We start from the raw sequence: 21483 nt of genomic DNA, 5'->3' as shown, positions 1-21483 counted from the left end.
TGATTGGTGGTCATCTATTAACCCACCACTATGTGTGCCAAAATCATGTTAGGTTGAGCATGATGAAGACAGCTTGTCTGTCGAAAGGTTGGTTATTCAATTATTGCATTTGAGCTCCTAGTGGCTCTACTTTCATTTTTCAAGTGTTCTACTCTGCTAGCCAGCACCTCTCCTAAACAGGTGTTCTACTCTGCTAGCCAGTACCTCTCCTAAACAGGTGTTCTACTCTGCTAGCCAGTACCTCTCCTAAACAGGTGTTCTACTCTGCTAGCCAGCACCTCTCCTAAACAGGTGTTCTACTCCGCTAGCCAGCACCTCCCTAAACAGGTGTTCTACTCTGCTAGCCAGCACCTCCCTAAACAGGTGTTCTACTCCGCTAGCCAGCACCTCCCCTAAACAGGTGTTCTACTCTGCTAGCCAGTACCTCTCCTAAACAGGTGTACTACTCTGCTAGCCAGCACCTCCCCCTAAACAGGTGTTCTACTCTGGTAGCCAGCACCTCCCCTAAACAGGTGTTCTACTCTGCTAGCCAGCACCTCCCTAAACAGGTGTTCTACTCTGCTAGCCAGCACCTCCCTAAACAGGTGTTCTACTCTAGCCAGCACCTAGCCAGCACCTCTCCTAAACAGGTGTTCTACTCTGCTAGCCAGCACCTCCCTAAACAGGTGTTTTACTCTGCTAGCCAGCACCTCCCCTAAACAGGTGTTCTACTCCGCTAGCCAGCACCTCCCCTAAACAGGTGTTCTACTCTGCTAGCCAGCACCTCCCCTAAACAGGTGTTCTACTCTGGTAGCCAGCACCTCCCCTAAACAGGTGTTCTACTCCGCTAGCCAGCACCTCCCTAAACAGGTGTTCTACTCTGCTAGCCAGCACCTCTCCTAAACAGGTGTTCTACTCTGCTAGCCAGCACCTCACCTAAACAGGTGTTCTACTCTGCTAGCCAGCACCTCCCCTAAACAGGTGTTCTACTCTGCTAGCCAGCACCTCTCCTAAACAGGTGTTCTACTCCACTAGCCAGCACCTCTCCTAAACAGGTGTTCTACTCCACTAGCCAGCACCTTTCCTAAACATGTGTTCTACTCCACTCCTAAACAGCCAGCACCTCTCCTAAACAGGTGTTCTACTCCACTAGCCAGCACCTCCCTAAACAGGTGTTCTACTCCGCTAGCCAGCACCTCCCTAAACAGGTGTTCTACTCTGCTAGCCAGCACCTCTCCTAAACAGGTGTTCTACTCTGCTAGCCAGCACCACTCCTAAACAGGTGTTCTACTCCGCTAGCCAGCACCTCTCCTAAACAGGTGTTCTACTCCGCTAGCCAGCACCTCTCCTAAACAGGTGTTCTACTCTGGTAGCCAGTACCTCTCCTAAACAGGTGTTCTACTCCGCTAGCCAGCACCTCTCCTAAACAGGTGTTCTACTCCGCTAGCCAGCACCTCTCCTAAACAGGTGTTCTACTCTGGTAGCCAGTACCTCTCCTAAACAGGTGTTCTACTCTGGTAGCCAGTACCTCACCTAAACAGGTGTTCTACTCCACTAGCCAGCACCTCTCCTAAACAGGTGTTCTACTCCACTAGCCAGTACCTCTCCTAAACAGGTGTTCTACTCTGCTAGCCAGCACCTCTCCTAAACAGGTGTTCTACTCTGCTAGCCAGTACCTCTCCTAAACAGGTGTTCTACTCTGCTAGCCAGCACCTCTCCTAAACAGGTGTTCTACTCCACTAGCCAGTACCTCTCCTAAACAGGTGTTCTACTCTGCTAGCCAGTACCTCTCCTAAACAGGTGTTCTACTCTGCTAGCCAGCACCTCTCCTAAACAGGTGTTCTACTCCGCTAGCCAGCACCTCTCCTAAACATATGTTTCTTTCGCTATGTTAGGGTTGGACAGTATCTCTCCAGGAACAGGGTTGGAGTGTCAACCTACAGGACAGTACCTCTCCAGGAACAGGGTTGGAGTGTCAACCTACAGGACAGTATCTCTCCAGGAACAGGGTTGGAGTGTAAACCTACAGGACAGTACCTCTCCAGGAACAGGGTTGGAGTGTCAACCTACAGGACAGTATCTCTCCAGGAACAGGGTTGGAGTGTCAACCTACAGGACAGTATCTCTCCAGGAACAGGGTTGGAGTGTCAACCTACAGGACAGTATCTCTCCAGGAACAGGGTTGGAGTGTAAACCTACAGGACAGTATCTCTCCAGGAACAGGGTTGGAGTGTCAACCTACAGGACAGTACCTCTCCAGGAACAGGGTTGGAGTGTCAACATACAGGACAGTATCTCTCCAGGAACAGGGTTGGAGTGTAAACCTACAGGACAGTACCTCTCCAGGAACAGGGTTGGAGTGTCAACCTACAGGACAGTATCTCTCCAGGAACAGGGTTGGAGTGTAAACCTACAGGACAGTATCTCTCCAGGAACAGGGTTGGAGTGTCAACCTACAGGACAGTATCTCTCCAGGAACAGGGTTGGAGTGTAAACCTACAGGACAGTATCTCTCCAGGAACAGGGTTGGAGTGTCAACCTACAGGACAGTATCTCTCCAGGAACAGGGTTGGAGTGTCAACCTACAGGACAGTATCTCTCCAGGAACAGGGTTGGAGTGTCAACATACAGGACAGTATCTCTCCAGGAACAGGGTTGGAGTGTAAACCTACAGGACAGTACCTCTCCAGGAACAGGGTTGGAGTGTAAACCTACAGGACAGTACCTCTCCAGGAACAGGGTTGGAGTGTAAACCTACAGGACAGTACCTCTCCAGGAACAGGGTTGGAGTGTAAACCTACAGGAGGGTCTCTCCAGGAACAGGGTTGGAGTGTCAACCTACAGGACAGTAACTCTCCAGGAACAGGGTTGGAGTGTCAACCTACAGGACAGTATCTCTCCAGGAACAGGGTTGGAGTGTAAACCTACAGGACAGTATCTCTCCAGGAACAGGGTTGGAGTGTCAACCTACAGGAGGGTCTCTCCAAGAACAGGGTTGGAGTGTAAACCTACAGGAGGTTAGTAAACACAGGGTTCCCATGTGTTTGATCATCTTCAATTCACTCCGTTATAGACATTATTATGAGCCATCCTCAACCTCAGCAGTCTCCACTGGTAAACATTATGATGAGCCATCCTCCCCTCAGCAGTCTCCACTGGTAAACATTATGATGAGCCATCCTCCCCTCAGCAGTCTCCACTGGTAAACATTATTATGAGCCATCCTCAACCTCAGCAGTCTCCACTGGTAAACATTATTATGAGCCATCCTCAACCTCAGCAGTCTCCACTGGTAAACATTATGATGAGCCATCCTCCCTCAGCAGTCTCCACTGGTAAACATTATTATGAGCCATCCTCCCCTCAGCAGTCTCCACTGGTAAACATTATGATGAGCCATCCTCCCCTCAGCAGTCTCCACTGGTAAACATTATGATGAGCCATCCTCCCTCAGCAGTCTCCACTGGTAAACATTATGATGAGCCATCCTCCCCTCAGCAGTCTCCACTGGTAAACATTATTATGAGCCATCCTCCCCTCAGCAGTCTCCACTGGTAAACATTATTATGAGCCATCCTCCCCTCAGCAGTCTCCACTGGTAAACATTATGATGAGCCATCCTCCCCTCAGCAGTCTCCACTGGTAAACATTATGATGAGCCATCCTCCCTCAGCAGTCTCCACTGGTAAACATTATGATGAGCCATCCTCCCTCAGGTCCAAAACATTATGATGAGCCATCCTCCCTCAGCAGTCTCCACTGGTAAACATTATGATGAGCCATCCTCCCCTCAGCAGTCTCCACTGGTAAACATTATTATGAGCCATCCTCCCCAGCAGTCTCCACTGCATTATTATCCATCCTCCCCTCAGCAGTCTCCACTGGTAAACATTATTATGAGCCATCCTCCCCTCAGCAGTCTCCACTGGTAAACATTATGATGAGCCATCCTCCCCTCAGCAGTCTCCACTGGTAAACATTATTATGAGCCATCCTCAACCTCAGCAGTCTCCACTGGTAAACATTATGATGAGCCATCCTCCCCTCAGCAGTCTCCACTGGTAAACATTATGATGAGCCATCCTCCCCTCAGCAGTCTCCACTGGTAAACATTATTATGAGCCATCCTCAACCTCAGCAGTCTCCACTGGTTTGGTAAAGAGGGTTCAGCTCCACTTTACGGACTTTACAGACTGTACGTGGAAGTGGAGGGAACTATTTTTTATTAGTCAAAGTCATTTTGGTGTATATTAGCGTGACTCAACATTTAAAGTTAATATATTTTGAAATACTTAATGCAACACAATAACATTTACTTTTTGCACTGGCCAACATATCCACTCAATACAATAGAATGTATGAAATCTGAACTTGCTTTTTCAACATATTAATTCAGTATTAATTCAGCTCAACATATTGAGGTAAATTAACTGTGTAGTACAACGTTTCCCAAACTCGGGTCCTGGGACCCCGAGAGGTACAGGTTTCGGTTTTTGCCCCTAGCACTAAACAGTTGATTGAAATAATGAACTCGTCATTAATCTTTGAGTATTGGAATCCCAGAAATATGTGAGAACATCTGTGAACCTACTCTAGTCCCGCTGTTTCAGCCCTCTGAGACTAAGCAAACATTGGGATCATACTGGGAATGCATTACGATCCCAGACAAGCTATATAGCCTTCACCAGGACGTTGTCTGTTTCACTCAATGTCTACAGACTCAAACTGACCCACTTTCTGACACTCACTCTCTTAATAAATGCAGAGTTGGGTGAAGTAATGGATTACATTTAACTGATTACATTTGTATTTATTATTATTGTAATCTATTACATTAGCAGCACAAATATTGTAATCGGATTACAGATTGGGGGAGGGGGGGGATGATTACTTCTAGGATTACCTTTCAATTCAGAAAGGATATTTGTAAAAAAGTATATATTTGGACACCTGTTTTCTCAACGACATTAAAATCTTGTTTGTTCCGGCTAAGTGGACCAAGTTAGAGACTCTGATCTGGTGGACTCACTAAACACACATGCTTTGTTTGTAAATGATGTCTGAGTTGTATAGTGTGCCCCCGTCTTTCTGTCAATTTAAAAAACAAGAAAATGGTGCTGTCTGGTTTGGTTAATTAATAAAGGAATTTGAAATGATGTATACTTTTATTTTTGATACTTCAGTACATTTTTTAAGTCTATAGAGGACATTAGTGGTGTAGTCTACGGAGGACATTAGTGGTGTAGTCTACGGAGGACAGCAGTGGTGTAGTCTACGGAGGACGTTAGTGGTGTAGTCTACGGAGGACATTAGTGGTGTAGTCTACGGAGGACATTAGTGGTGTAGTCTACGGAGGACATTAGTGGTGTAGTCTACGGAGGACAGCAGGGTGTAGTCTATGGAGGACAGCAGGGGTGTAGTCTACGGAGGACATCAGTGTAGTCTACGGAGGACAGCAGTGGTGTAGTCTACGGAGGACATTAGTGGTGTAGTCTATGGAGGACAGCAGGGGTGTAGTCTACGGAGGACAGCAGGGGTGTAGTCTATGGAGGACAGCAGGGTGTAGTCTATGGAGGACAGCAGGGGTGTAGTCTACAGAGGACAGCAGTGGTGTAGTCTATGGAGGACAGCAGTGTAGTCTACGGAGGACGTTAGTGGTGTAGTCTACGGAGGACATCAGTGGTGTAGTCTATGGAGGACAGCAGTGGTGTAGTCTACAGAGGACAGCAGTGGTGTAGTCTACAGAGGACAGCAGGGGTGTAGTCTACAGAGGACAGCAGTGGTGTAGTCTACGGAGGACAGCAGGGGTGTAGTCTACAGAGGACAGCAGGGGTGTAGTCTACAGAGGACATCAGTGGTGTAGTCTACGGAGGACAGCAGGGGTGTAGTCTACGGAGGACAGCAGGGGTGTAGTCTACGGAGGACATTAGTGGTGTAGTCTACAGAGGACATCAGTGGTGTAGTCTACGGAGGACATTAGTGGTGTAGTCTATGGAGGACAGCAGGGGTGTAGTCTACGGAGGACATCAGTGGTGTAGTCTACAGAGGACATCAGCAGTGTAGTCTACGGAGGACATCAGTGGTGTAGTCTACGGAGGACATTAGTGGTGTAGTCTATGGAGGACATCAGTGGTGTAGTCTACGGAGGACGTTAGTGGTGTAGTCTACGGAGGACATTAGTGGTGTAGTCTACGGAGGACATTAGTGGTGTAGTCTACGGAGGACATTAGTGGTGTAGTCTACGGAGGACAGCAGTGGTGTAGTCTATAGAGGACAGCAGTGGTGTAGTCTACGGAGGACATTAGTGGTGTAGTCTACGGAGGACAGCAGTGGTGTAGTCTACGGAGGACATTAGTGGTGTAGTCTACGGAGGACATTAGTGGTGTAGTCTACGGAGGACATCAGTGGTGTAGTCTACGGAGGACATTAGTGGTGTAGTCTACGGAGGACATTAGTGGTGTAGTCTACGGAGGACATCAGTGGTGTAGTCTACGGAGGACATTAGTGGTGTAGTCTACGGAGGACATTAGTGGTGTAGTCTACGGAGGACATCAGTGGTGTAGTCTACGGAGGACAGCAGTGGTGTAGTCTACGGAGGACATTAGTGGTGTAGTCTACGGAGGACATCAGTGGTGTAGTCTACGGAGGACATCAGTGGTGTAGTCTACGGAGGACATTAGTGGTGTAGTCTACGGAGGACATTAGTGGTGTAGTCTACGGAGGACATCAGTGGTGTAGTCTACGGAGGACAGCAGGGGTGTAGTCTACGGAGGACATCAGTGGTGTAGTCTACGGAGGACATCAGTGGTGTAGTCTACGGAGGACATTAGTGGTGTAGTCTACGGAGGACATTAGTGGTGTAGTCTACGGAGGACAGCAGTGGTGTAGTCTACGGAGGACATTAGTGGTGTAGTCTACGGAGGACAGCAGTGGTGTAGTCTACGGAGGACATTAGTGGTGTAGTCTACGGAGGACATTAGTGGTGTAGTCTACGGAGGACATCAGTGGTGTAGTCTACGGAGGACATTAGTGGTGTAGTCTACGGAGGACATTAGTGGTGTAGTCTACGGAGGACATTAGTGGTGTAGTCTACGGAGGACATCAGTGGTGTAGTCTACGGAGGACATTAGTGGTGTAGTCTACGGAGGACATTAGTGGTGTAGTCTACAGAGGACATCAGTGGTGTAGTCTACGGAGGACATTAGTGGTGTAGTCTACAGAGGACATCAGCAGTGTAGTCTACGGAGGACATCAGTGGTGTAGTCTATGGAGGACATTAGTGGTGTAGTCTATGGAGGACATCAGTGGTGTAGTCTACGGAGGACATTAGTGGTGTAGTCTACAGAGGACATCAGCAGTGTAGTCTACGGAGGACATCAGTGGTGTAGTCTACGGAGGACGTTAGTGGTGTAGTCTACGGAGGACAGCAGTGGTGTAGTCTACGGAGGACATTAGTGGTGTAGTCTACGGAGGACATTAGTGGTGTAGTCTACGGAGGACAGCAGGGGTGTAGTCTACGGAGGACATTAGTGGTGTAGTCTACGGAGGACAGCAGTGGTGTAGTCTACGGAGGACATCAGTGGTGTAGTCTACGGAGGACATCAGTGGTGTAGTCTACGGAGGACAGCAGGGGTGTAGTCTACGGAGGACATCAGTGGTGTAGTCTACGGAGGACATTAGTGGTGTAGTCTACGGAGGACATTAGTGGTGTAGTCTACGGAGGACAGCAGGGGTGTAGTCTACGGAGGACATTAGTGGTGTAGTCTACGGAGGACAGCAGGGGTGTAGTCTACGGAGGACAGCAGTGGTGTAGTCTACGGAGGACATTAGTGGTGTAGTCTACGGAGGACATTAGTGGTGTAGTCTACGGAGGACATTAGTGGTGTAGTCTACGGAGGACAGCAGGGGTGTAGTCTACGGAGGACATCAGTGGTGTAGTCTACGGAGGACAGCAGGGGTGTAGTCTACGGAGGACAGCAGGGGTGTAGTCTACGGAGGACATTAGTGGTGTAGTCTACGGAGGACAGCAGGGGTGTAGTCTACGGAGGACATCAGTGGTGTAGTCTACGGAGGACATTAGTGGTGTAGTCTACGGAGGACATTAGTGGTGTAGTCTACGGAGGACATCAGTGGTGTAGTCTACGGAGGACAGCAGTGGTGTAGTCTACGGAGGACAGCAGTGGTGTAGTCTACGGAGGACATCAGTGGTGTAGTCTACGGAGGACAGCAGTGGTGTAGTCTACGGAGGACATCAGTGGTGTAGTCTACGGAGGACAGCAGTGGTGTAGTCTACGGAGGACAGCAGGGGTGTAGTCTACGGAGGACAGCAGTGGTGTAGTCTACGGAGGACAGCAGTGGTGTAGTCTATGGAGGACAGCAGTGGTGTAGTCTACGGAGGACATTAGTGGTGTAGTCTACGGAGGACAGCAGGGGTGTAGTCTACGGAGGACAGCAGGGGTGTAGTCTACGGAGGACATTAGTGGTGTAGTCTACGGAGGACAGCAGTGGTGTAGTCTACGGAGGACAGCAGGGGTGTAGTCTACGGAGGACATCAGTGGTGTAGTCTACGGAGGACATTAGTGGTGTAGTCTACGGAGGACAGCAGGGGTGTAGTCTACGGAGGACATCAGTGGTGTAGTCTATGGAGGACAGCAGGAGTGTAGTCTACGGAGGACATCAGGGGTGTAGTCTACGGAGGACATTAGTGGTGTAGTCTATGGAGGACAGCAGGAGTGTAGTCTACGGAGGACATCAGGGGTGTAGTCTACGGAGGACATTAGTGGTGTAGTCTATGGAGGACATCAGGGGTGTAGTCTATGGAGGACATCAGTGGTGTAGTCTATGGAGGACAGCAGGAGTGTAGTCTACGGAGGACATTAGTGGTGTAGTCTACGGAGGACATTAGTGGTGTAGTCTACGGAGGACAGCAGGAGTGTAGTCTACGGAGGACATCAGGGGTGTAGTCTATGGAGGACATCAGTGGTGTAGTCTACGGAGGACATTAGTGGTGTAGTCTACGGAGGACAGCAGTGGTGTAGTCTATGGAGGACAGCAGGGGTGTAGTCTACGGAGGACAGCAGGAGTGTAGTCTACGGAGGACAGCAGGGGTGTAGTCTACGGAGGACATCAGTGGTGTAGTCTATGGAGGACAGCAGGAGTGTAGTCTACGGAGGACATCAGGGGTGTAGTCTACGGAGGACAGCAGTGAAGTCTACGGAGGACATTAGTGGTGTAGTCTACGGAGGACAGCAGTGAAGTCTACGGAGGACATCAGTGGTGTAGTCTACGGAGGACATCAGATGTGTAGTCTACGGAGGACATTAGTGGTGTAGTCTACGGAGGACAGCAGTGTAGTCTACGGAGGACATCAGGGGTGTAGTCTACGGAGGACGTTAGTGGTGTAGTCTACGGAGGACAGCAGTGAAGTCTACGGAGGACATCAGTGGTGTAGTCTACGGAGGACAGCAGTGGTGTAGTCTACGGAGGACGTTAGTGGTGTAGTCTACGGAGGACAGCAGTGTAGTCTACGGAGGACAGCAGTGAAGTCTACGGAGGACATCAGTGGTGTAGTCTACGGAGGACATCAGTGGTGTAGTCTACGGAGGACATTAGTGGTGTAGTCTACAGAGGACATTAGTGGTGTAGTCTACGGAGGACATTAGTGGTGTAGTCTATGGAGGACAGCAGGGGTGTAGTCTACGGAGGACATCAGTGGTGTAGTCTACAGAGGACATCAGCAGTGTAGTCTACGGAGGACATCAGTGGTGTAGTCTACGGAGGACATTAGTGGTGTAGTCTACGGAGGACATTAGTGGTGTAGTCTACAGAGGACATTAGTGGTGTAGTCTATGGAGGACATCAGTGGTGTAGTCTACGGAGGACATCAGTGGTGTAGTCTATAGAGGACATTAGTGGTGTAGTCTATGGAAGACAGCAGTGGTGTAGTCTATGGAGGACATTAGTGGTGTAGTCTACGGAGGACAGCAGTGGTGTAGTCTACGGAGGACATCAGTGGTGTAGTCTATGGAGGACAGCAGTGGTGTAGTCTATGGAGGACAGCAGTGGTGTAGTCTATGGAGGACAGCAGTGGTGTAGTCTATGGAGGACATCAGTGGTGTAGTCTACGGAGGACATCAGTGGTGTAGTCTACGGAGGACATTAGTGGTGTAGTCTACGGAGGACATTAGTGGTGTAGTCTACGGAGGACAGCAGTGGTGTAGTCTACGGAGGACATCAGTGGTGTAGTCTACGGAAGACAGCAGGGGTGTAGTCCACGGAGGACAGCAGGGGTGTAGTCTACGGAGGACATTGGTGGTGTAGTCTACGGAGGACAGCAGTGGTGTAGTCTACGGAGGACATTAGTGGTGTAGTCTACGGAGGACATTAGTGGTGTAGTCTGCGGAGGACAGCAGTGTAGGCTGAACAAGGCAGGTAAAATCACTGTTCCTAGGTAGTCATTGTAAATAAGAATTTGACTTGCATAGTTAAATGAAGGTTATATTTAGATGTATTATTTAATGCAAAAGAGAAAGTAATTTAAAAGTAACTAAAAGTAATCACATCACATTACTGAGTTTGGGTAATCCAAAAGTTATGTTACCGAATACAATTTCGGACGTGTACTTTCCATTTTGAAAGAAACCTAGCTAGGAGTCGACCTGAATTACTAACCTGGTGGTCCAGGGCTCTAGCTAGGAGTCGACCTGAATTACTACCCTGGTGGTACAGGGTTCTAGCTAGGAGTCGACCTGAATTACTAACCTGGTGGTCCAGGGCTCTAGCTAGGAGTCGACCTGAATTACTACCCTGGTGGTCCAGGGCTCTAGCTAGGAGTCGACCTGAATTACTAACCTGGTGGTCCAGGGCTCTAGCTAGGAGATGACCTGAATTACAACCCTGGTGGTCCAGGGCTCTAGCGAGGAGTCGACCTGAATTACTACCTGGTGGTCCAGGGTTCCTGCTAGGAGTCTACCTGAATTACTACCTGGTGGTCCAGGGTTCTAGCTAGGAGTCGACCTGAATTACTACCTGGTGGTCCAGGGTTCCAGCTAGGAGTCGACCTGAATTACTACCTGGTGGTCCAGGGTTCTAGCTAGGAGTCGACCTGAATTACTACCCTGGTGGTCCAGGGCTCTAGCTAGGAGTCGACCTGAATTACTAACCTGGTGGTCCAGGGCTCTAGCTAGGAGTCGACCTGAATTACTACCCTGGTGGTACAGGGTTCTAGCTAGGAGTCGACCTGAATTACTAACCTGGTGGTCCAGGGCTCTAGCTAGGAGTCGACCTGAATTACTACCCTGGTGGTACAGGGTTCTAGCTAGGAGTCGACCTGAATTACTAACCTGGTGGTCCAGGGTTCTAGCTAGGAGATGACCTGAATTACTACCTGGTGGTCCAGGGCTCTAGCTAGGAGTCGACCTGAATTACTACCTGGTGGTCCAGGGTTCTAGCTAGGAGTCGACCTGAATTACTACCCTGGTGGTCCAGGGCTCTAGCTAGGAGTCGACCTGAATTACTAACCTGGTGGTCCAGGGCTCTAGCTAGGAGTCGACCTGAATTACTACCCTGGTGGTCCAGGGTTCTAGCTAGAGTCGACCTGAATTACTACCTGGAGGTCCAGTGCTCTAGCTAGGAGTCGACCTGAATTACATCCCTGGTGGTCCAGGGCTCTAGCGAGGAGTCGACCTGAATTACTAACCTGGTGGTCCAGGGTTCTAGCTAGGAGTCGACATGCATTACTACCCTGGTGGTCCAGGGCTCTAGCTAGAGTCGACCTGAATTACAACCCTGGTGGTCCAGGGCTCTAGCGAGGAGTCGACCTGATTTACTACCCTGGTGGTCCAGGGTTCCAGCTAGAGTCGACCTGAATTACTACCCTGGTGGTCCAGGGCTCTAGCTAGGAGTCGACCTGAATTACAACCCTGGTGGTCCAGGGCTCTAGCGAGGAGTCGACCTGATTTACTACCCTGGTGGTCCAGGGTTCCAGCTAGGAGTCGACCTGAAGTACTACCCTGGTGGTCCAGGGTTCTAGCTAGGAGATTACCTGAATTACAACCCTGGTGGTCCAGGGCTCTAGCTAGGAGTCGACCTGAATTACTAACCTGGTGGTCCAGGGCTCTAGCTAGAGTCGACCTGAATTACTACCTGGTGGTCCAGGGCTCTAGCGAGGAGTCGACCTGAATTACATCCCTGGTGGTCCAGGGCTCTAGCTAGGAGTCGACCTGAATTACTAACCTGGTGGTCCAGGGTTCTAGCTAGGAGATGACCTGAATTACTACCCTGGTGGTCCAGGGTTCTAGATAGGAGTCGACCTGAATTACAACCCTGGTGGTCCAGGGTTCTAGCTAGGAGTGGACCTGAATTACTACCCTGGTGGTCCAGGGTTCTAGCTAGGAGATGACCTGAATTACTACCTGGTGGTCCAGGGTTCTAGTTAGGAGATGACCTGATTTACTACCCTGGTGGTCCAGGGTTCTAGCTTTGAGTCGACCTGAATTACAACCCTGGTGGTCCAGGGCTCTAGCTAGGAGTCGACCTGAATTACAACCCTGGTGGTTCAGGGTTCTAGCTAGGAGATGACCTGAATTACAACCCTGGTGGGCCAGGGTTCTAGCTAGGAGATGACCTGTATTACTCCCTGGTGGTCCAGGGTTCTAGCTAGGAGATTACCTGAATTACTAACCTGGTGGTCCAGGGTTCTAGCTAGGAGTCGACCTGAATTACAACCCTGGTGGTCCAGGGTTCTAGCTAGGAGATGACCTGAATTACTAACCTGGTGGTCCAGGGTTCTAGCTAGGAGATGACCTGAATTACTACCTGGTGGTCCAGGGTTCTAGGTGGTCCAGGGTTCTAGCTAGGAGATGACCTGATTTACTACCCTGGTGGTCCAGGGTTCTAGCTAGGAGATGACCTGAATTACTACCTGGTGGTCCAGGGTTCTAGCTAGGAGTCGACCTGAATTACTACCTGGTGGTCCAGGGTTCCAGCTAGGAGATGACCTGAATTACTACCTGGTGGTCCAGGGCTCTAGCTAGGAGTCGACCTGAATTACAACCCTGGTGGTCCAGGGTTCTAGCTAGGAGTCGACCTGAATTGCAACCCTGGTGGTCCGGGGTTCTAGCTAGAGTCGACCTGAATTACAACCCTGGTGGTCCGGGGTTCTAGCTAGGAGTGGACCTGTATTACTACCCTGGTGGTCCAGGGTTCTAGCTACGAGTGGACCTGTATTACTACCCTGGTGGTCCAGGGTTCTAGCTAGGAGTCGACCTGAATTACAACCCTGGTGGTCCAGGGTTCTAGCTAGGAGATGACCTGAATTACTAACCTGGTGGTCCAGGGTTCTAGCTAGGAGATGACCTGAATTACTAACCTGGTGGTCCAGGGTTCTAGCTAGGAGATTACCTGAATTACTAACCTGGTGGTCAAGGGTTCTAGCTAGGAGATGACCTGATTTACTACCCTGGTGGTCCAGGGTTCTAGCTAGGAGTGGACCTGAATTACTAACCTGGTGGTCCAGGGTTCTAGCTAGGAGTCGACCTGAATTACTAACCTGGTGGTCCAGGGTTCTAGCTAGGAGATGACCTGATTTACTACCCTGGTGGTCCAGGGTTCTAGCTAGGAGATGACCTGAATTACTACCTGGTGGTCCAGGGTTCTAGCTAGGAGTCGACCTGAATTACTACCTGGTGGTCCAGGGTTCCAGCTAGGAGATGACCTGAATTACTACCTGGTGGTCCAGGGCTCTAGCTAGGAGTCGACCTGAATTACAACCCTGGTGGTCCATTGTTCTAGCTAGAGTCGACCTGAATTGCAACCCTTGTGGTCCTGGGTTCTAGCTAGGAGTCGACCTGAATTACAACCCTGGTGGTCCGGGGTTCTAGCTAGGAGTGGACCTGTATTACTACCCTGGTGGTCAAGGGTTCTAGCTAGGAGTGGACCTGTATTACTACCCTGGTGGTCCAGGGTTCTAGCTAGAGTCGACCTGAATTACAACCCTGGTGGTCCAGGGTTCTAGCTAGGAGATGACCTGAATTACTAACCTGGTGGTCCAGGGTTCTAGCTAGGAGATGACCTGAATTACTAACCTGGTGGTCCAGGGTTCTAGCTAGGAGATTACCTGAATTACTAACCTGGTGGTCAAGGGTACTAGCTAGGAGATGACCTGATTTACTACCCTGGTGGTCCAGGGTTCTAGCTAGGAGTGGACCTGAATTACTAACCTGGTGGTCCAGGGTTCTAGCTAGGAGTGACCTGAATTACTACCCTGGTGGTACAGGGTTCTAGCTAGGAGTCGACCTGAATTACTAACCTGGTGGTCCAGGGTTCTAGCTAGGAGATGACCTGAATTACTACCCTGGTGGTCCAGGGTTCTAGATAGGATTCGACCTGAATTACAACCCTGGTGGTCCAGGGTTCTAGCTAGGAGTGGACCTGAATTACTACCCTGGTGGTCCAGGGTTCTAGCTAGGAGATGACCTGAATTACTAACCTGGTGGTCCAGGGTTCTAGATAAGAGAATTACAGGGAGTTTTCTATGTAGTCCAGTTGAAGAGGAGGAAATGTATCAGCTATTTTTCAAAGGCAGTGAATATTCAGGACGTTATAGTAGAGCAGCTCACACACACACACACACACACACACACACACACACACACACACACACACACACACACACACACACACACACACACACACACACACACACACACACACACACACACACACACACACACTAAAGTGTATTCTCAGACAGACTGCTGAACTGAACAGATGACAATGATTCCTCACAGCACCATGCTCATTCCACGCTCATGGAGCCAGATGTCTCGGGGCTGACAGGCAGGTGGGCCGAGGCTGCTGGGGCTGCGGCACCGACCGGAGCTGAGCTGGAGCTGAGCCGGAGCTGAGCCGGAGTTGGCAGCACTTCAAACCTGGTGGGTATAACCTTTAATTCACATGCTATTCCTGGCAAGCAGGACAGGGGAGCCATCTGCCAGGCTGGGCTGTATGAGGAGTGTACAGGGGGGGGAGGAGGCACACAGTCAATGCAGAAAGGTACGCACAAATGCACACACAAACCAGGCTAAACTTGTCACTTGGTAGGGCAGGCAACATCTCATCTTATTCAACCCGATGAACTCTTTCAATGGTCTGTTATTCCCATTAGTGACGTGTTGCTGATATTGTAACCCAGAAGCCTCCTTGAGGACCTCAGCAATATTGATTCTAAAATCTGCAGGGATTTCAGTGTGTGTACCCTGGGTTTAATAATTCTGCCTCAATATCCCACACTACCAAGTTCCCATAATAACATGTATTGTTATGAGTACTCCATCATACATTAGGGTAGTGTCCCCAAACGGTCCCTATTCACTCTGTGGTACACTACGACCAGGGGCCCAGATGAAAAGTAATACATTAGGGTTGTAGTGTCCCCAAACGGTCCCTATTCACTCTGTGGTACACTACAACCAGGGGCCCAGATGAAAAGTAATACATTAGGGTTGTGTCCCCAAACGATCCCTATTCAGTCCGGTCAGCCTCAGAGAATAACATGGACCTATACACTGACTCAGTGAGTGAATTTATAAGGAAGTTTATTGGAGATGTTGTTTCTTCAGGAGGCTGAAGAAATTTGGCTTGTCACCTAAAACCCTCACAAACTTTTACAGATGCACAATCAAGAGCATCCTGTCGGACTGTATCACATCCTGGTACGGCAACTGCTCCGCCCCCAACCGTACGGCTCTCCAGAGGGTGGTGCGGTCTGCACAAAGCATCACCGGGGGCAAACTACCTGCCCTCCAGGACACCTACACCACCCAATGTCACAGGAAGGCCAAAAAAGATCATCAAGGACAACAACCACCCGAGCAACTGCCTGTTCACCCAGCTATCATCCGGAAGGCGAGGTCAGTACCCGAGCCACTGCCTGTTCACCCAGCTATCATCCGGAAGGCGAGGTCAGTACCCGAGCCACTGCCTGTTCACCCCGCTATCATCCGGAAGGCGAGGTCAGTACCCGAGCCACTGCCTGTTCACCCCGCTATCATCCAGAAGGCGAGGTCAGTACAGGTGCATCAAAGCAGGGACGGAGAGACTGAAAAACAGCTTCTATCTCAAGGCCATCAGACTGCTGAACAGCCATCACTAACTCAGAGTCTGCTGCCTACATGGAGACCCGATCACTGTCCACTTTAATAAATGGAACACTAGTCACTTTAAACAATGACTCTAAATAATGCCACTTTAATAATGTTTACATATCTTACATTACTCATATCACATGTATATACTGTATTTTATACCATCTACTGCACCTTGCCTACGCTGCTCGGCCATCGCTCATCCATATACATTTATGTACATGTTCTCATTCACCCATTTAAACTTGTGTGTATCATGTAGTTGTTGGGGAATTGTTAGATTACTTAGTTAGTTATTACTGCACTGTCGGGACTAGAAGCACAAGCATTTCGCTACACTCACATTAACATCTGCTAACCATGTGGATGTGACCAATAAAATTTGATTCCATTTTTACGACATCTGTTTTGTTGGAGCATTGATTTGACAAAGTAAAAGGGGGCCTTTCACTCAATAACACATAACCAATCATCAATATGATCGTAAAACAGAAACGTATCTATGTGGGATTGTAAACGCTGGGAAATTAAAGATTTAATCTAGTAAAAAGGGTTCTACATGGAACCCAAAATGGATCTACATGGAACCAAACGGGTTCTACCTGGAACTAAATAGGGTTATTTAAAGGGTTCTCCTATGGGGGCAGCCAAAGTACCCTTTTAGGTTGTAGATATGTAGCAATGTCTGTCAGAAGTGCTGATTCGGAAGTTGAGCTTGAATATCACTATCGATTGTTTACTCGTAGCAAACTACTGAGGAGCACTTTTCAATGTCAATATGCTAAGTAAAGCCTGGGCTTCGAGTGGGATCTCTCTCCCTCGCTCTCTCAGACAGAGAGAATTTAGTTAAAGCCTCTCTCCTCCTCCCTTGATACTGTAGCTTCAGAACTATTTAGAGACTATGTAGTGAATAAGTAGAGACTATGTAGTGACTAAGTAGAGACTATGTAGTGACTATCTAGAGACTATGTAGAGACTAAGTAGTGACTATGTAGAGACAATGTACAGACTACGTAGTGACTATATAGTGACTATGTAGTGACTATGTAGTCACTAAGTAGAAACTATGTAGTGACTAAGTAGAGACAAATTAGAGACTATGTAGTGACTATGTAGTGACTATGTAGAGACTATGTAGAGACTATGTAGAGACTATGTAGTGACTATGTAGTGACTATGTAGAGACTATGTAGTGACTATGTAGAGACTATGTAGTGACTAAGTAGAGACTATGTAGTGACTATGTAGAGACTATGTAGTGACTAAGTAGAGACCATGTAAAGACTATGTAGTGACTATGTAGAGACTATGCAGAGATTAAGTAGTGACTATGTAGAGACAATGTACAGACTACGCAGTGACTATATAGTGACTATGTAGTGACTATGTAGTCACTAAGTAGAGACTATGTAGTGACTATGTAGAGACTATGTAGTGACTAAGTAGAGACCATGTAAAGACTATGTAGTGACTATGTAGAGACTATGCAGAGACTAAGTAGTGACTATGTAGAGACAATGTACAGACTACGCAGTGACTATGTAGTGACTATGTAGAGACTATGTAGTGACTAAGTAGAGACTATGTAGTGACTATGTAGAGACTATGTAGTGACTAAGTAGAGACCATGTAAAGACTATGTAGTGACTATGTAGAGACTATGCAGAGATTAAGTAGTGACTATGTAGAGACAATGTACAGACTACGCAGTGACTATATAGTGACTATGTAGTGACTATGTAGTCACTAAGTAGAGACTATGTAGTGACTAAGTAGAGACTATGTAGTGACTATGTAGTGACTGTGTACACACCATGTAGTGACTATGTAGTGACTATGTAGTGACTATGTAGAGACTATGTAGCGACTATGTTCAGATTACATAGTGACGAAGTAGAGACAATGTAGAGACTATGTAGAGACTATGTAGGGACTATATAGCGACAATGTACAGACTACGTAGTGACTATATAGTGACAATGGAGTGAATATGTAGAGACTATGTAGGGATTGTGTCGTGAACACAACAAAACTCAAGTAGAGTTTTGCAGTCAGTGTTCAGTATGAAAACAGTAGTGTTTCCTGTAGTAATCTGGTAGAGGTTTATAGTGTTCAGTATGAAAACAGTAGTGTTTCCTGTAGTAATCTGGTAGAGGTGTATAGTGTTCAGTATGAAAACAGTAGTGTTTCCTGTAGTAATCTGGTAGAGGTTTATAGTGTTCAGTATGAAAACAGTGGTTTCCTGTAGTAATCTGGTTTATAGTGTTCAGTATGAAAACAGTAGTGTTTCCTGTAGTAATCTGGTAGAGGTTTATAGTGTTCAGTATGAAAACAGTAGTGTTTCCTGTAGTAATCTGGTAGAGGTTTATAGTGTTCAGTATGAAAACAGTAGTGTTTCCTGTAGTAATCTGGTAGAGGTTTATAGTGTTCAGTATGAAAACAGTAGTGTTTCCTGTAGTAATCTGGTAGAGGTTTATAGTGTTCAGTATGAAAACAGTAGTGTTTCCTGTAGTAATTTATAGGGTAGAAAACAGGTTTATAGTGTTCAGTATGAAAACAGTAGTGTTTCCTGTAGTAATCTGGTAGAGGTTTATAGTGTTCAGTATGAAAACAGTAGTGTTTCCTGTAGTAATCTGGGTAGAGGTTTATAGTGTTCAGTATGAAAACAGTAGTGTTTCCTGTAGTAATCTGGTAGAGGTTTATAGTGTTCAGTATGAAAACAGTAGTGTTTCCTGTAGTAATCTGGTAGAGGTTTATAGTGTTCAGTATGAAAACAGTAGTGTTTCCTGTAGTAATCTGGTAGAGGTTTATAGTGTTCAGTATGAAAACAGTAGTGTTTCCTGTAGTAATCGGGTAGAGGTTTATAGTGTTCAGTATGAAAACAGTAGTGTTTCCTGTAGTAATCTGGTAGAGGTTTATAGTGTTCAGTATGAAAACAGTAGTGTTTCCTGTAGTAATCTGATAGAGGTTTATAGTGTTCAGTATGAAAACAGTAGTGTTTCCTGTATTAATCTCGTAGAGATGTTGACTACTTGATGTTGGTAGTAAATAAATAGTCACAACACTACAGCTTTACTGCACCAGATTTTCACAATCGCAGAAAAGAAAACCAGGAAGTAGCTGGTTGTTGTTCGCTAGCTACTGTTTTTGACCATCCTTAATGTAGCCATCTCCCATCCCTTTATCATCCTGTCTTTCATAGTCTTTACACTGGCACCATCTGGAAGTTTAACTTATGATTTAACTTTATGATTACTGTCATGTCGTTGTTTATCTGTTTCAATCACTTTTTACCACATCAAAAAGATTGCTAGCCAAAACCCATGTTAGCCATTAGCTGTTGTCATGAAGATGTATTGTGTGTAGACTAGCTTTTTTGCTAGCCCCGTTGAAATGTAGCTATGTGGCCTCTGTTGTCGTGGTAATAAGTACGTGTGCAAATGTACAGTATGTTCATGTTGGCCTGCTTTAACTCTTTTGACCTGTTGCCAAGGAGACCGTCGACATAAGAAGACTGGAGGAGGTGAGATTAACGCTGTTCATCAACTGTCTGTCTTATGAGACCTCTGTCAGCAGATAGATGGTCGTCTCCTTGTTCTTGTCTTTGTTTTCTAAAAGGTTACGTGGTGGAGAAGCAAAGAGGAAGACCTGCAGAGAGATGAATCAAAACGGAATGAGGACGAGGCCTCAAAGGGAATAACCAGTAGGTTTGGTGTGAATCGTGTTAGTCGCTAGTAAACCAGTAGGTTTGGTGTAAATCGTGTTAGTAGCAGTAATTCACTAGTAAAACCAGTAGGTTTGGTATAAATCGTGTTAGCAGCAGTAATTCACTAGTAAACCAGTAGGTTTGGTGTAAATCGTGTTAGTAGCAGTAATTCACTAGTAAACCAGTAGGTTTGGTGTAAATCGTGTTAGTAGCAGTAATTCACTAGTAAACCAGTAGGTTTGGTATAAATCGTGTTAGTAGCAGTAATTCACTAGTAAACCAGTAGGTTTGGTGTAAATCGTGTTAGTAGCAGTAATTCACTAGTAAACCAGTAGGTTTGGTGTAAATCGTGTTAGTAGCAGTAATTCACTAGTAAACCAGTAGGTTTGGTGTAAATCGTGTTAGTAGCAGTAATTCACTAGTAAACCAGTAGGTTTGGTGTAAATCGTGTTAGTAGCAGTAATTCACTAGTAAACCAGTAGGTTTGGTGTAAATCGTGTTAGTAGCTAGTAAACCAGTAGGTTTGGTATAAATCGTGTTAGTAGCAGTAATTCACTAGTAAACCAGTAGGTTTGGTGTAAATCGTGTTAGTAGCAGTAATTCACTAGTAAACCAGTAGGTTTGGTGTAAATCGTGTTAGTCGCTAGTAAACCAGTAGGTTTGGTGTAAATCGTGTTAGTAGCAGTAATTCACTAGTAAACCAGTAGGTTTGGTGTGAATCGTGTTAGTAGCAGTAATTCAGGAATAAGGTTTTTAAGAGAGAGGTAGAGGGGTAAGCAGAGCGAAAGAGATCAGACAGGCCTTCTGCACCACAGAATCTCATCATTCAGATAATTATGATGTGAAATCTCCCTGCAGGCAGAGAGACATGTTGCGTCCCATAGAGCACCCTATTCCTTACATAGTGCGCATCTTCTGACCAGGGAATAGTGGATTCATTTGGGACGTGGCATTGCACCAGTGGAAATGAAAAGCCTTTGTTCTCCCACATCGTGAAGGAGCTGGTGGGGCACGGTATAGATGAGACCACAGATGTGTACTTTTTCACGCGCACGCACATGCACACGCACACACACACACACACACTCCACTTTCAATCATAATTATACACACACATTTCTTTGACATGTTTTCCCTCCTGACCCTACTAGAGAGGGATATGGAATCCACCATCCTGACCCTACTAGAGAGGGATATGGAATCCACCATCCTGACCCTACTAGAGAGGGATATGGAATCCACCATCCTGACCCTACTAGAGAGGGATAGTGGAATCCACCATCCTGACCCTACTAGAGGGGATATGGAATCCACCATCCTGACCCTACTAGAAAGGGATATGGAATCCACCATCCTGACCCTACTAGAGGGATAGGGACCATCCTGACCCTATACAGATATGAATCCACCATCCTGACCCTACTAGAGAGGGATATGGAATCCACCATCCTGACCCTGACCACCATCTGACCACTAGAGAGGATATAATTATATGGAATCCACCATCCTGACCCTACTGACATGGATATGGAATCCACCATCCTGACCCTACTAGAGAGGGATATGGAATCCACCATCCTGACCCTACTAGAGAGGGATATGGAATCCACCATCCTGACCCTACTAGAGAGGGATATGGAATCCACCATCCTG

The sequence above is a fragment of the Oncorhynchus keta genome, chromosome 19 (assembly GCF_023373465.1).
Source record: "Oncorhynchus keta strain PuntledgeMale-10-30-2019 chromosome 19, Oket_V2, whole genome shotgun sequence".
NCBI classification, from domain to species: Eukaryota; Metazoa; Chordata; class Actinopteri; order Salmoniformes; family Salmonidae; genus Oncorhynchus; species Oncorhynchus keta.
The sequence above is the reverse complement of the archived record's forward strand: the minus strand, read 5'-3'. Positions refer to the sequence as shown.